We start from the raw sequence: 15,459 nt of genomic DNA, 5'->3' as shown, positions 1-15,459 counted from the left end.
GTCACTAGGACAGGTGAGGCCATGCTTAGGGTCAGAGTCACCAGTTACAGGTGAAGCCCAGGTGGAGCCAGAGTCACCTGGTACAGAAGAGGCCAAAGTCAGGCCCAGAGTTACCAGAATCAGGTCAGTCCCAGTGGGGAATAGAGTAACCATGTCCCGATGATGCCCAGGTAGAACCAGAGTCACCAGGTCCAGAGGAGGCGCAGGTGGGGAGCATATTCACGAGGTCCCGGTGAGGCCCAGTTGAGGACCAGTGTCTCCAGGTCTAGTTGAGGCCTAGAGGGGTACCAGATTCACCTGGTCTAGGTGACATCCAGATAGGGACCAGAGTCACCAGGTCAGGGTGAGGCCCAGAGTGGTTCCAAAGTCATCATGTCCTGGTGAGGCTCAGGTGTGGAACAGAGGCACCAGGTCCAATGATGCCCAGGTGAGGAAAAGAGTCACCAGGTCTGGGTGACACACAGATACGATCAGAGTCACCAGTTCCAGGTGAGGCCAAGAAAGAGTCCACAGCAATCAGGTCCAGGTGGGGAAAAAAGTCACCAGGACTGGGTGAGGCCCAGATGGGGACCAGAATCACCAGGTCCAGGTGAGGCCCAGGTGGTAACCAGAGTCTCTGGGTCTGGGGGAGGCCAGGTAAGGACCAGATTCACGAGGTCCAAGAGGTCCACGTGGGGACCTGAGTCACCAGGTATGGGTGACGCCCAGGTGTCAACCCCACTCACCAAGTCCAGGTGAGGCCAACCTGCAGGCCAGAGTCACCAGATCCAGGGGAGGCCCTAGTGGGGACCGGAGTCACCAGGGAAATGTGAGTCTACAAGAATACCACAGTCACCAAGTCTAGGTGTGGTTCATGTAGGAACGAGAGTCACCAGGTCAGGGGAGACCCAGATGGGGACCACAGTAACCAGGTCCTGATTGAGGCCTAGGTGGGGAGACCAGAGTCATCATGACCATTTGAAGCCAAAGTGTGGGGCAAAGTTATCATGTCGAGGTGAAACCCAGGTGGGGAAGAGAGTAACCAAGTCCCATTGATGCCAGGTGGGAAAAGAGTCACAAGGTCCAGACGAGGCCTAAGTGAGGAGTAGATTCACCAGGTCCTGTTGAGGCCCAGTTGAGTGCCAGTGTCCCCAGCTCCGGGTGAGGCCCAGAGGGGGACCAGAGTTACCCGGTTCTGGTGATATCCAGGTGGGGACCAGAGTCACCACGTCAGAGTGAGGCCCAGAGTGGGACGAGAATCACTAGGTCCAGGGCAGGCCCCGATGGGGAACTGAGAAACCAGGTCCCATAATGTCCTAATGAGGACCTGAGTCACCAGATCCAGGTGAGGTCCCTGTGGGAACCAGTCACCTCATGCAGGTGAGGCCTAGGTGGGACCACAGTCACCAGGTCCAGGTGAGGTCCAAGTATATAAGAGTGTTCCCAGGTCCCAATGATGCCCAGGTAAGTACCAGAGTCAACAGGTCCAGCAGAGGGCAAATATGGAACAGAGTCATTGTGTTCCAGGTGAGGCCAGATGGAGACCACAGGATCCAGGTCCAGGAGAGCCCCATATGGGAACCAGAGCCACGAGATCCAGGTGATGTCTGGGTGGGACCACAGTCACTAGGTCCAGAAGAGGCGCAGGTGGCAACAGGTTTCACCAAATCCAGGTGAGGCCCAGGTAGCGACCGGTCACCAGATCCAGGTGCGGAACAGCTAAGGACCAGATTCACCAGGCCCAAGTGAAGCCCAAGGGGTGACCAGAGTCACCAGGTAGGGGTGACGCCCAGAGGGGGAACCAGAATAACCAGTTTAGTTTGAGGCCCAGAATGGGACCCTAGGTCCCTGGTGAAAGTGAGGCGCAGATGTGGAATAGAGTATCCAGATCCCAATGATGCCTGGGTGAGGAAAAGAGTTACTAGGGCCATGCAGGCCCAGATGGGAAACAGAATCACTAGGTCCTGGTGAGGCATAGAATAAGACCACAGTCAGCAGTATCAGGTAAGCCCCTTGTGGGAACCAGAGCCACTCTATCCAGCTGAGTCCCAGGTCCATGGAGGCCCATGTGAGGACCAGATTCATCAGGTCGAATTGAGGCATAGCTGGGGACAAGAGTCACCAGGTCTGGGTGCGGCCTAGGTGGGGCAAGATCAGCAGTTCTGAGTTAGGTCAAAGTGGGGACGAGAGACACCAGGTCCAGGTGAGGCCAAACTGAGGACCATAGTCGCCAGAGCCAAGTGAGGTCCATGTTGGAAAGTGAGTCACCAGGTCCAGGAGAGGTTCAGGTATGGACCAGAGTCACCAGTTCCAGGTGAAATCCAGGTGGGGACCAGAGTCAACATATCCAGTTGAAGCCCAGGTGGGGACCAGAGTCACTAGGTCCAGATGAGGCCCAGGTGAGGACCAGAGTCACCAGATCTGAGAGAGGCCCAGTTGGGATCAGAGTTACCACTTCCAGGTAAGGCCAAGAAGGTGTCCACAGCAATCAGGTCCACGTGGGGAAAAAAGTCACCAGGTTAGGTGATGCCCAGGTGGTGACCAGATTTACCAGTTCCGGGTGAGGACTAGGTAAGGACCACATTCACCAGGTCCAAGTGAGGCCCACGTGGGGACCTGTGTCACAAGGCATGGTTAAGATCCAGGTGAGAACCCCACTCACCAGGTCAAGATGTCCCGATGATGCCCAGGTAGGGACCAGAGTTACCAGGTCCAGGTGAGGCAACCAGCAGGTCATGCAGTGGAACCATTTCCAGATGATGCCCAGTGAGTGACCAGAGTCACCAGGTCCAAATGAGGCCCAGATGGAGCATATTCACTAGGTCCAGGTGAGGCCCACTTGAGGACAAGAGTCACCAGATCTGGTTGAGGCATAGAGGGGTTCCAGAATCACCTGGTCCAGGTGACATCCAGATGGGGACCAGATCACCAGGTCAGGGTGAGGCCCAGAGAGGTCCCAGAGACATCATGTCCTGGTGAGGCTCAGGTGTGGAACAGAGTAACCAGGTACCAATGATGCCCAGGTGAGGACGAGAGTAACCAGGTCTGGGTGACGCACAGATCGGATCAGAGTCACCAGTTCAAGGTGAGGGCAAGAAAGAGTCCAGAGCAATCAGGTCCAGTTGGGGAACATAGTCACCAGGACTGGGTTAGGCCCAGATGGGGACCAGATTCACCAGGTCCAGGTGAGGCCCATGTTGTGACCAGATTCCCCGGGTCTGGGAGAAGTCCATGTAAGGGCCAGATTCACCAGGTCCAAGAGGCCCATGTGGGGACCTGAGTCACCAGGTATGGGTGAGGCCCAGGTGGCATCCCACTAATCAAGTCCAGGTGAGGCCAACCTGCAGGCCAGAGTCACCAGGCCCAGGGGAGGCCCAAGGGGTGACCAGAGTCACCAGGTAAGGGTGAGGTTAAGAGGGGGAACCAGAGTAACCAGTTTAGTTTGAGGCCCAGAATGGGACCAGCGGTTCCTGGTAAAAGTGAGGCCCAGGTGTGGAATAGAGTATCCAGGTCCCAATGATGCCTCAGTGAGGACCAGAGTCACTAAGGACATGCAGGCCCAGATGGGGAACAGAATCACTAGTTTCTGGTGAGGCATAGAATAAGACCACATTCAGCAGTATCAGGTGAGCCCCTAGTGGGAACCAGAGCCACTCGTTCCAGCTGAGTCCCAGGTAAATGTGAGGTCCACGTGAGGACCAGATTCATCAGGTCGAATTGAGGAATAGCTAGGGACAAGAGTCACTAGGCCTGGGTGCGTAATAGGTGGGGCAAGATTCAGCAGTTCTGAGTTAGGTCAAAGTGGGCAAGAGAGACACCAAGTCCAGGAGAGGTCCAGATTGGGACCAGAGTCACCAGATCCAGGTGAAGTCCAGATAGGGACCAGAGTCTCCAGATCCAGGTGAAGCCCACATGGGGACCAGAGTCTCTAGGTCCAGATGAGGCCCAGGTGAGGACCAGAGTTACAAGGTACACGTGAGGCCCCGGTGGGGATTAGAGGCAACAGGTCCATGTGAGGCCGGCTTGGGGACCATGGTCAACAGGTCTACTTGAGGCCCAGGTGTGGAACACAGTAAGCAGGTCCAGGTGAGTCCCCATGGTGACAAGAGTCACCACGTCCAGGTGAGGCCCAGGTTCGGACCAGGATCACCAGGTACAGGGGAGGCCCTTGAAAGAACCAGAGTCAACTGTTCGAGTTCAGGCGCAGGTTTCAACCAGGGTCAGCAGGTCTAAGTCAGGGGAAAGTGGGGTTCACAGTCACTAGGGAATGGTGAGACCCAGAGGGGCACCAGAGTCACATGGTCCAGGTGAGGTCCAGTTGTGGAACACAGTCACCGCATCCCAATTTTGCCCAGTTGAGGACCTTGGTCAACAGGGCCTGGTGAGCCTCACATGGGGACGAGAGTCCCCAAATCCAGGTGAAGCCCAGGTGGGGACCACAGTCACCAGATCCAGGGTAGTCTCAGGTGCAGACCAGAATCACCAGGTCCAGGTGAGGTGCAGGTGGCAACCACACTCACCAGGTCCCGGTGAGGCCCTGGTGGGGACCAGTGTCACAAGGCACATGACAAACTAGAAACACCGCAGACAACAGGTCCACATGATGTCCATGTGGGAACGAGAATCAACAGTTATAGGTTAGGACCAGGTGGGTATCTGACTCACCATTTCCAGGTGAGACCCAGGTGGGAACCAGTGTCACCATGTCCAGGTGTGGCCCAGGTGAAGACCAGAGTTAATAGGTCCGGCTGGGTCACTGTTAGTGAACAGTGTAACCATATCCTGATGCTACCCAGGTGGGTACCAGAGACACCAGGTCCGGGTGAGGCCCAGGTGGGACCAGAGACATGAGGTCCAGGTGAGGTCCCGATGGGAACCACAGTCACCAGGTCAGGAGAGGCCATGCGTTGGATCAGAGTCACCAGTTACAGGTGAGGCCCAGGTGGAGCCATAGTCACCAGGTCCAGATGAGGCGAAGTTGGGGAGCATATTCACTACGTCCCGTTGAGGCCCAGTAGAGGACCAGAGTCACCAGGTCTAGTTGAGGCCTAGAGGGGTACCAGATTCACCTGGTCTAGGTGCCGTCCAGATGGGGACCAGATTCACCATGTCAGGGAGAGGACCAGAGGGGATCCAGAGTCATCATGTCCAGGTGAGTCTCAGGTGTGGAACAGAGTATCCAGGTCACAATGATCCACAGGTGAGGACCAGAGTCAACAGATCTGGGTGAGGCCCCGTTAGGATCAGAGTCAACAGTTCCAGGTGAGGCTAGAAGGAGTCCACAGCAATCAGGGCCAGGTGGGGAAAAAAGTCACCAGGACTGGGTGAGGCCCAGATGGGGACACAGATTAACCAGGTCCAGGTGATTCCCAGGTGGTGACCAGAGTTACCAGATTCACCAGGTCCAGGTGATCCCCAGGTGGTGAGCAGAATTACCAGATACACCAGGTCCAAGTCAGGCCCACGTAGGGGCCTGTGTCACCAGGTATGGGTGAGGCCCAAGAGGCAACCCCACTCACCAGTTCCAGGTGAGGCCTACCTGCAGGCCATGCAAAGCAACCGGGTCCCGATAATGCCAAGGTAGGGACCAGAGTTACCAGGTCCAGGTGAGGCCAACCTGCAGGCCATGCAGTAGAAATAGGTCCCCATGATGCCCTGGTAGGGACCAGAGTAACCAGGTCCAAATGAGGCCAAGAAGGAGCATATTCACTAGGACCAACCGAGGCCCAGTTGAGGACAAGAGAAACCAGATCTGGTTGAGGCCTAGAGGGGTACCAGAATCCCCTGGTCCAGGTGACATCCAGATGGGGACCAGAGTCACCAGGTCAGGGTGAGGCCCAGAGGGGTTCCAGAGTCATCATGTCCAGGTGAGGCTCAGGTGTGGAACAGAGTCACCAGGTACCAATGATGCCCAGGTGAGGACCAGAGTCACCAGGCCTGAGTCACGCGCAGAGAGGATAAGAGTCACCAGTTCCAGGTGAGGCCAAGAAAGAGTCCAAAGCAATCAGGTCCAGGTGTGGAACAAAGTCACCAAGACTGGGTGAGGCCCAGATGGAGAAGAGATTCACCAGGTCCAGGTGAGGCCCAGGTGGTGACCAGAGTCCCTGGGTCTGGGAGAGGACTATGTAAGGACCAGATTCACCAGGTCAAGGAGGACCACGTGTGTTCCTGAGTCACCAGGTATGGGTGAACCTCAGGTGGCAACCCCACTCACCAGGTCCAGATGAGGCCAACCGACAGGCCACAGTCAGCAGAACCAGGTGAGGCCCTAGTGGGGACCGGTGTCACCAGGTAAATGTGAGTCTACAAGAACACCACAGTCACCAGGTCCAGGTGTGGTTCATGTGGGAACGAGAGTCACCAGATCCAGGTGAGACCCAGGTGGGGACCACAGTCACCAGGTCCAGATTGAGGCCTAGGTGGGGGGACCAGAGTCATCAGGACCAGTTGAGGCCAAAGTGTGGATAAAAGTTATCATGTTCATGTGAGGCCAAGGTGGGGAACAGAGTAACCATGTCCCATTGATGCCAGATGGGAAAAGAGTCACAAAGTCCAGACGAGGCCTAAGTGAGGAGTAGATTCAGCAGGTCCTGTTGAGGACCAGCTGAGGACCAGTGTCCCCAGCTCCGGGTGAGTCCCAGAGGGGGACCAGAGTCACCCGGTTCTGGTGATATCCAGGTGGGGACCGGAGTCACCACGTCAGGGTGATGCCCAGAGGGGGACATGAATCACTAGGTCCAGGGGAGGCCCCGATGTGGAACTGAGAAACCAGGTCCCATGATGCCCATATGAGGACCTGAGTCACCAGGTCCAGGTGAGGTCCCTGTGGGAACCAGTCACCTCGTCCAGGTGAGGTCCAGGTGGGACCACAGTCGCAAGGTCCAGGTGAGGCGCAGGTGGCAACAGGATTCACCAAGTCCAGGTGAGGCCAAGGTGGCGACCAGTCACCAGATCCAGGTGCGGAACAGATAAGGACCAGATTCTCCAGGCCCAATGAAGCCCAACTGGTGACCAGAGTCACCAGGTCAGGGTGAGGGCCAGAGGGGGAACCAGAGTAACCAGTTTAGTTTGAGGCCCAGAATGGGACCAGAGGTCCCTGGTCAAAGTGAGGCCCAGGTGTGGAATAGAGTATCCAGATCCCAGTGACGCCTGGGTGAGGACCAGAGTCACTATGGCCATGCAGGCCCAGATGGGGAACAGAATCACTAGGTCCTATTGAGGCATAGAATAAGACCACATTCAGCAGTATCAGGTGAGCCTCTTGTGGGAACCAGAGCCACTCTATCCAGCTGAGTCCCAGGACCATGTGAGGCCCACGTGAGGACCAGATTCATCAGGTCGAATTGAGGCATAGCTGGGGACAAGTGTCACCAGGTCTGGGTGCGGCCTAGGTGGGGCAAGATTCAGCAGTTCTGAGTTAGGTCCCAGTGGGGACGAGAGACACCAGGTCCAGGTGAGGCCAAACTGAGGACCAGAGTCACCAGATCCAGGTGATGTCCATGTTGGAAAGAGAGTCACGAGGTCGAGGAGAGGTCCAGGTGGAGTCCAGAGTCACGAGATCCAGGTGAAGTCCAGGTAGGGACCAGAGTCACTAGATGCATGTGAAGCCCAGATGGGGACCAGAGTCACTAGGTCCAGAGGAGCCCCAGGTGAGGACTAGAGTTACCAGGTACACGTGAGGACCCAGTGGGGATCAGAGTCAACAGGTCCATGTGAGGCCGGCTTGGGGACCATGGTCAACAGGTCAACTTGAGGCCCAGGTGTGGAACACAGTAAGCAGGTCCAGGTGACTACCAATTGGTGACAGGAGTCACCACGTCCAGGTGTGGCCCAGGTCCGACCAGGATCACCAGGTCAAGGGAATGCCCTTGAAAGAACCAGAGTCAACAGTTCGAGGTCAGGCGCAGGTGGCAACCAGGGTCAGCAGGTCCAAGTCAGGCCAAAGTGGGGTTCACAGTCACTAGGGCACGGTGAGACCCAGAGTGGGACCAGAGTCACCTGGTCCAGGTGAGGTCCAGTTGTGGAACACAGTCTCCGGGTACCAATTTTGCACAGTTGAGGACCATGTCAACAGGGCCAGGTGAGGCCCAGATGGGGACCGGAGTCCCCAAATCCAGGTGAAGCCAAGGTGGGGACCACAGGCACCAGATCCAGGGTAGTCTCGGGTGCAGACCAGAATCACCAGTTCCATGTGAGGTGCAGGTGGCAACCACACTCACCCGGTCCCGGTGAGGCCCCTGTGGGGACCAGAGACACGAGGTACATGAGAAGCTTGAAACACTGCAGCCACCAGGTCCACATCATGTCCATGTGGGAACGAGGATCACCAGTTACAGGTGAGGACCAGGTGGGGATCCGACTCACCATGTCCAGGTGAGACCCAGATGGGAACCAGTGTCACCATGTCCTGGTGTGCCCCAGGTGAAGACCAGAGTTATTAGGTCCGGCTCGATGAGTGTTAGTGAACAGTGTAACCATATCCTGATGCTACCCAGGTGGGTACCAGAGACACCAGGTCCTGTTGAGGCCCAAGTGTAACTGGAGACATGAGGTCCAGGTGAGGTCCCGATGGGAACCACAGTCACCAGGTCAGGTGAGGCCATGCTTAGGATCAGAGTCACCAGGTACAGGTGAGGCCCAGGTGGACACAGAGTCACCTCTTACAGAAGAGGCCAAAGTCAGGACCAGAGTTACCAGGATCAGGTCAGTCCCAGTGGGTAATACAGTAACCCTGTCCCAATGATGCCCGGGTAGAACCAGAGTCACCAGGTCCATCTAGGCGCAGGTGGGGAGAATATTCACTAGGTCCAGGTGAGGCCCAGATGAAGACCAGAGTCACCAGGTCTAATTGAGGCCTAGAGGGGTACCAAATTCACCTGGTCTAGGGGACCTCCAGATGGGGACCAGAGTCACCATGTCAGGGTGAGGCCCAGAGGGCATCCAGAGTCATCATGTCCAGGTGAGGTTCAGGTGTGGAACAGAGTATCCAGGTCATAATGGTCCACAGGTGAGGACCAGAGTCACCAGATCTGGGTGAGGCCCAGTTAGGATCAGAGTCACAATTTTCAGGTGAGGCCAAGAAGGAGTCCACAGCAATCAGGTCCAGGTGGGGAACAAAGTCACCAGGACTGGGTGAGGCCCAGATGGGGACCAGATTCACCAGGTCCATGTGATTCCCAGGTGGTGCCAAGAGTTACCAGTTCCGGGTGAGGACCAGGTAAGGACCAGATTCACCAGGTCCAAGTGAGGCCCACGTGGGACCTGTGTCACCAGGTATGGGTGAGGCCCAGGTGGCAAGCCCACTCACCAGGTCCAGGTGACGCCAACCTGCAGGCCATGCAGAGGAACCGTGTCCCGATGATGCCCAGGTAGGGACCAGAGTTACCAGGTCAAAAAGAGGCCAACCTGCAGACCTTTATGTGGAACCATGTCCCGATGTTTCCCACGTAGGGACCAGAGTAACCAGGTCCAAATGAGGCCCAGATGGAGCATATTCATTAGGTCCAGGTGAGGCCCATTTGAGGACCAGAGTCACCAGATCTGGTTGAGGCCCAGAGGGGTACCAGAATCCCCTGGTCCAGGTGACATCCAGATAGGTTTAGAGTCACCAGTTCCAGGTGAGGCCAAGAAAGAGTCCACAAAAATCAGGTCCAGGTGTGGAACAAAGTCACCAGGACTGTGTGAGACCCAGAGGGACCAGATTCACCAGGTCCAGCTGAGGCCCAGGTTGTGACCAGAGTCCCCGGGTCCGGGAGAGGACCAGGTAAGGACCAAATTCACCAGGTCCACATGACCCACGTGGGGAACTGAGTCACCAGGTATGGTTGAGGCCCAGGTGGCAACCACACTCACCAGGTCCAGGTGAGGCCAACCTGCAGGCCAGAGTCACCAGATCCAGGTGAGGCCCTAGTGGGGACGGGAGTCTCAAGGTAAAGGTGAGTCTACAAGAACACCACAGTCACCAGGTCCAGTAGTGGTTCATGTGGGAACGGGAGTCACCAGGTCCAGCTGAGACCAAGTTGGGGATGACAGTCACCAGGTCCAGATTGAGGCCTAGGTTGGGGGACGAGAGTCATCAGGACCAGTTGAGGCCAAAGTGTGCAGCAAAGTTATCATGTCCAGGTGAGGCCCAGGTGGGGAACAGAGTAACCATGTCCCATTGATGCCAGGTGGGAAAAGAGTCACAATGTCCAGACGAAGCCTAAGTTTGGAGTAGATTCACCAGGTCCTGTTGAGGCCCAGCTGAGGACCACTGTCCCCAACTCCGGTTGTGTCACCCGGTTCTGGTGATATCCAGGTGGGGACCAGAGTCACCAGATCCAGGTAAAATCCAGGTGGGGACCAGTGTCACCAGATCCAGGTGAAGTCCAGGTGGGGACCAGAGTCTCTAGGTGCAGATAAGGCCCAGGTGAGGCCCAGAGTTACCAGGTACACGTGAGGCCCCGGTGGGGATCAGAGGCAACAGGTCCATGTTAGGCGGGCTTGGGGACAATGGTCAAGAGGTGTACTTGAGGCCCAGGTGTGGAACACAGTAAGCAGGTCCAGGTGAGTCCCCGGTGGTGACAAAGGTCACCACGTCAAGGTGAGGACCAGGTGGGCACCAGGATCACCAGGTACAGGGGAGGCCCTTGAAAGAACCAGAGTAAACAGTTCGAGGTCAGGCGCAGGTGGCAACCCGCGTCAGCAGGTCGAAGCCAGGCCAAAGTGGGGTTCACAGTCATTAGGGCACGGTGAGACCCAGAGGGGACCAGAGTCACCTGGTCCAGGTGAGGTCCAGTTGTGGAACACAGTACAGGGTCCCAATTTTGCCCAGTTGAGGACCATGGTCAACAGGGCCAGGTGAGGCCCAAATGGGGACCGGAGTCCCCAAATCCAGGTGAAGCCCAGGAGGGAACCACAGTCACCAGATTCAGGGTAGTCTCAGGTGCAGACCAGAATCACCAGGTCCAGGTGAGGTGCAGGTGGCAACCACACTCACCAGGTCCTGGTGAAGCCCTGGTGGGGACCAGAGTCACGAGGTATATGAGAAGCTAGAAACACTGCAGCCACCAGGTCCACGTGATGTCCATGCTGGAATGAGAATCACCAGTTACACGTGAGGACCAGGTGGGGATCCGACTCACCATGTCCAGGTGAGACCCAGGTTCGAACCAGTGTCACCATGTCCAGGTGTGGCCCAGGTGAATCCAGAGTTAATAGGTCTGGCTGGGTCACTATTAGTGAACAGTGTAACCAAATCCTGATGCTACCTAGGTGGGTACCAGAGACACCAGGTCCTGGTGAGGCCCAGGTGTAACCGGAGACATGAGGTCCAGGTGAGGTCCCGATGGGAACCACAGTCACCAGGTCAGGTGAGGCCATGCTTAGGATCAGAGTCACCAGGTACAGGTGAGGCCCAGGTGGAGCCAGAGTCTCCTGGTACAGAAGAGGCCAAAGTCAGGACCAGAGTTACCAGGATCAGGTCAGTCCCAGTGGGTAATACAGTAACCGTGTCCCAATGATGCCCAGGTAGAACCAGAGTCACCAGGTCCATCGAGGCGCAGGTGGGGAGAATATTCACTAGGTCCAGGTAGGCCCAGATGAGGACCAGAGTCACCAGGTCTAGTTGACGCCTAGAGGGGTACCAGATTCACCTGGTCTAGGGGACATCCAGATGGGGACCAGAGTCACCATGTCAGGGTGAGGCCCAGAGGGCATCCAGAGTCATCATGTCCAGGTGAGGTTCAGGTGTGGAACAGAATATCCAGGTCATAATGGTGCACAGGTGAGGACCAGAGTCACCATATCTGGGTGAGGCCCAGTTAGAAGCAGAGTCACAAGTTCCAGGTGAGGCCAAGAATTAGTCCACAACAATCAGGTCCAGGTGGGGAACAAAGTCACCAGGACTGGGTGAGGCCCAGATGGGGACCTGATTCACCAGGTCCAGGTGATTCCCAGGTGGTGACAAGGGTTACCAGTTCCGGGTGGTGACCAGGTAAGGACCAGATAAACCAGGTCCAAGTTAGGCCCACGTGGGACCTGTGTCACCAGGTATGGGTGAGGCCCAGGTGGCAAGCCCACTCTCCAGGTCCAGGTGAGGCCAACCTGCAGGCCATGCAGAGGAACCGTGTCCCGATGATGCCCAGGTAGGGACCAGAGGTACGAGGTCCAGGTGACGCCAACCTGCAGGCCATGCAGAGGAACCGTGTCCCGATGATGCCCAGGTAGGGTCAGAGTTACCAGGTCAAGAAGAGGCCAACCTGCAGACCATTATGTGGAACCATGTCCCGATGTTACCGACGTAGGGACCAGAGTCACCAGGTCCAAATGAGGCCCAGATGGAGCATATTCTTTAGGTCCAGGTGAGGCCTAGTTGAGGACCAGAGTCTCCAGATCTGGTTGAGGCCCAGAGGGGTACCAGATTCACCTGGTCTAGGTGACATCCAGATGGGGACCAGAGTAACCATGTCAGGGTGAGGCCCAGAGGGGAACCAGAGTCATCATGTCCAGGGGAGGCTCAGGTGTGACAGAGTATCCAGGTCATAATTGTTCACAGGTGAGGACCAGAGTCACCAGATCTTGGAAAGACCCAGTTAGGATCAGAGTTACCACTTCCAGGTGAGGCCAAGAAGGTGTCCACAGCAATCAGGTCCAGGTGGGGAACAAAGTCAGGTCTAGGTGATGCCCAGGTGGTGACCAGATTTACCAGTTCCGGGTGAGGACTAGGTAAGGACCAAATTCACCAGGTCCAAGGGAGGCCCACGTGGGGACCTGTGTCACCAGGCATGGGTAAGACCCAGGTGGGAACTCCACTCACCAGGTCAAGATGAGGCCAACCTGCAGGCCAAGCAGAGGAACAGTGTCCCGATGAAACCCAGGTAGGGATCAGAGTTACCAGGTCCAGGTGAGGCAAACCAGCAGGCCATGCAGTGGAACCATTTCCCGATGATGCCCAGTGAGTGACCAGAGTCTCCAGGTCCAAATGAGGCCCAGATGGAGCATATTCACTAGGTCCAGGTGAGGCCCAGTTGAGGACAAAAGTCACCAGATCTGGTTGAGGTCTAGAGGGGTACCAGGATCACCTGGTCCAGGTGACATCCAGATGGGGACCAGAGTCACCAGGTCAGGGTGAACCCAGCCAGGTTCCAGAGTCATCATGTCCAGGTGAGGCTCTGGTGTGGAACAGAGTCACCAGGTACCAACGATGCCCAGGTGAGGACCAGAGTCACCAGGTCCAGGTGAGGTCCCTGGGGAACAAGTTACCTTGTCCAGGTGAGGCCCAGGTGGGACCACACTCACCAGGTCCAGGTGAGGCCAAGTTATATAAGAGAGTATCCAGGTCCCAATGATGCCCAGGTAAAGACCAGAGTCCACAGCTCCAGGAGAGGCCCAAATATGGATCAGAGTCATTGTGTTCTAGGTGAGGCCAGAAGGAGACCACAGGAACCAGGATCAGGAGAGCGCCATATGGGAACCAGAGCCACCAGATCCAGGTGAGGTCCAGGTGGGACCATAGTCACAAGGACCAGGTGAGGCGCAGGTGGCAACAGGATTCACCAAGTCCAGGTGAGGTCCAGGTGGCGACCTGTCACCAGATCCAGGTGTGGACTAGCTAAGGACCAGATTCACCAGTCCCAAGTGAAGCCCAAGGGGTGACCAGAGTCACCAGGTAAGGGTGAGGCCCAGAGGGATAACCAGAGTAACCAGTTTAGTTTGAGGACCAGAATGGGACCAGAGGTCCCTGGTCAGAGTGACACCCTGGTGTGGAATAGATTATCCAGATCCCAATGATGCCTGGGTGAGGACCAGAGTCACTAGGGTCATGCAGGCGCAGATTGGGAACAGAATCACTATTTCCTGGTTAGGCATAGAATAAGACCAGAGTCACCAGAATCAGGTGAGCCCCTTGTGGGAACCAGAGCCACTCAATCCAGCTGAGTCCCACGTCCATGTGAGGCCCACGTGAGGACAAGATTCATCAGGTCGAATTGAGGCATAGCTGGGGACAAGAGTCACCAGGTCTGGGTGCGGCCTAGGTGGGGCATGATTCAGCCGTTCTGAGTTAGGTCAAAGTGGGGATGAGAGACACCAGGTCCAGGAGAGGCGAAAGTGAGAACCAGAGGCACCAGATCCAGGTGAGGCCCATGTTGGAAAGAGAGTCACCAGGTATAGGAGTGGTCCAGTTGGGACCAGAGTCACCAGATCCAGGTGAAGTCCAGGTGGGGACCAGAGTCACCAGAATCAGGTGAAGCCCAGGTGGGGACCAGAGTCTCTAGGTCCAGATGAGGCCCTGGATAGGACCAGAGATACCCGGTACACGTGAGGCCCCGGTGGGGATCAGAGGCAACAGGTCCATGTGAGGCCGGCTTGGAGACCATGGTCAACAAGTCTACTTGTGGCCCAGATGTGGAACAAGGTAAGCAGGTCCAGGTGAGTCCCCGGTGGTGACAAGAGTCACCACGTCCAGGTGAGTCCCAGGTGGGGACCAGGATCACCAGGTACAGGGTAAGCCCTTGAATGAACCAGAGACAACAGTTCGAGGTCAGGCGCAGGTGGCAACCAGCGTCAGCAGTTCCAAGTCAGGCCAAAGTTGGATTCACAGTCACTAGGGCACAGTGAGACCCAGAGGGGGACCAGAGTCTCATGGTGCAGGTGAGGTCCAGTTGTGGAACACAGTCACCGGGTCCCAATTGTGCCCACTTGAGGACCATGGTCATCAGGGCCAGGTGAGGCCCAGATGGGGACCGGAGTCCCCAAATCCAGGTGAAGCCCAGGTGGGGACCACAGTCACCAGATCCAGGGTAGTCTCAGGGGCAGACAAGAATCACCAGGTCCAGGTGAGGTGCAGGTGGCAACCACACTCACCAGGTCCTGGTGAGGCCTGGTGGGCACCAAGCCACGAGGTGCATGAGAAGATAAAAACACTGCAGCCACCAGGTCCACATGATGTCCATGTGGGAACGAGAATCACCAGTTTCATTGAGGCACAGTTGGGGATCAGACTCACCATGTCCAGGTGAGACCCAGGTTGGAACCAGTGTCACCATGTCCAGGTGTGGCCCAGGTGAAGACCAGAGTTAATAGGTCTGGCTGGGTCACTATTACTGAACAGTGTAACCATATCCTGATGCTACCCAGGTGGGTACCAGAGACACCAGGTCCTGTTGTGGCCCAGGTGGGACCAGAGACACGAGGCCCAAGAAAGATTACGATGGAACCACAGTCACCAGGTCTGGTGAGGCCATACTTAAGATCAGAGTCACCAGTTACAGTTGAGGCCCCGGTGGAGCCAGAGTCACCTGGTACAGAAGAGGCCAAATTGAGGACCAGAGTTACCAGGATCAGGTATCCCTGTGTGGAATAGAGTAACCATGCCCCGATGATGCCCAGGTAGAACCAGAGTTACCAGGTCCAGATGAGGTGCAGGTGGGGAGCATATTCACTAGGTCCCGGTTAGGCCAATTTGAGGACCAGAGTCACCAGGTCTATTTGAGGGCTAGA

The sequence above is a fragment of the Canis lupus genome, chromosome 38 (genome assembly GCF_048164855.1).
Source record: "Canis lupus baileyi chromosome 38, mCanLup2.hap1, whole genome shotgun sequence".
Taxonomy (NCBI): Eukaryota; Metazoa; Chordata; class Mammalia; order Carnivora; family Canidae; genus Canis; species Canis lupus.
This window is presented reverse-complemented; position numbering follows the sequence as displayed.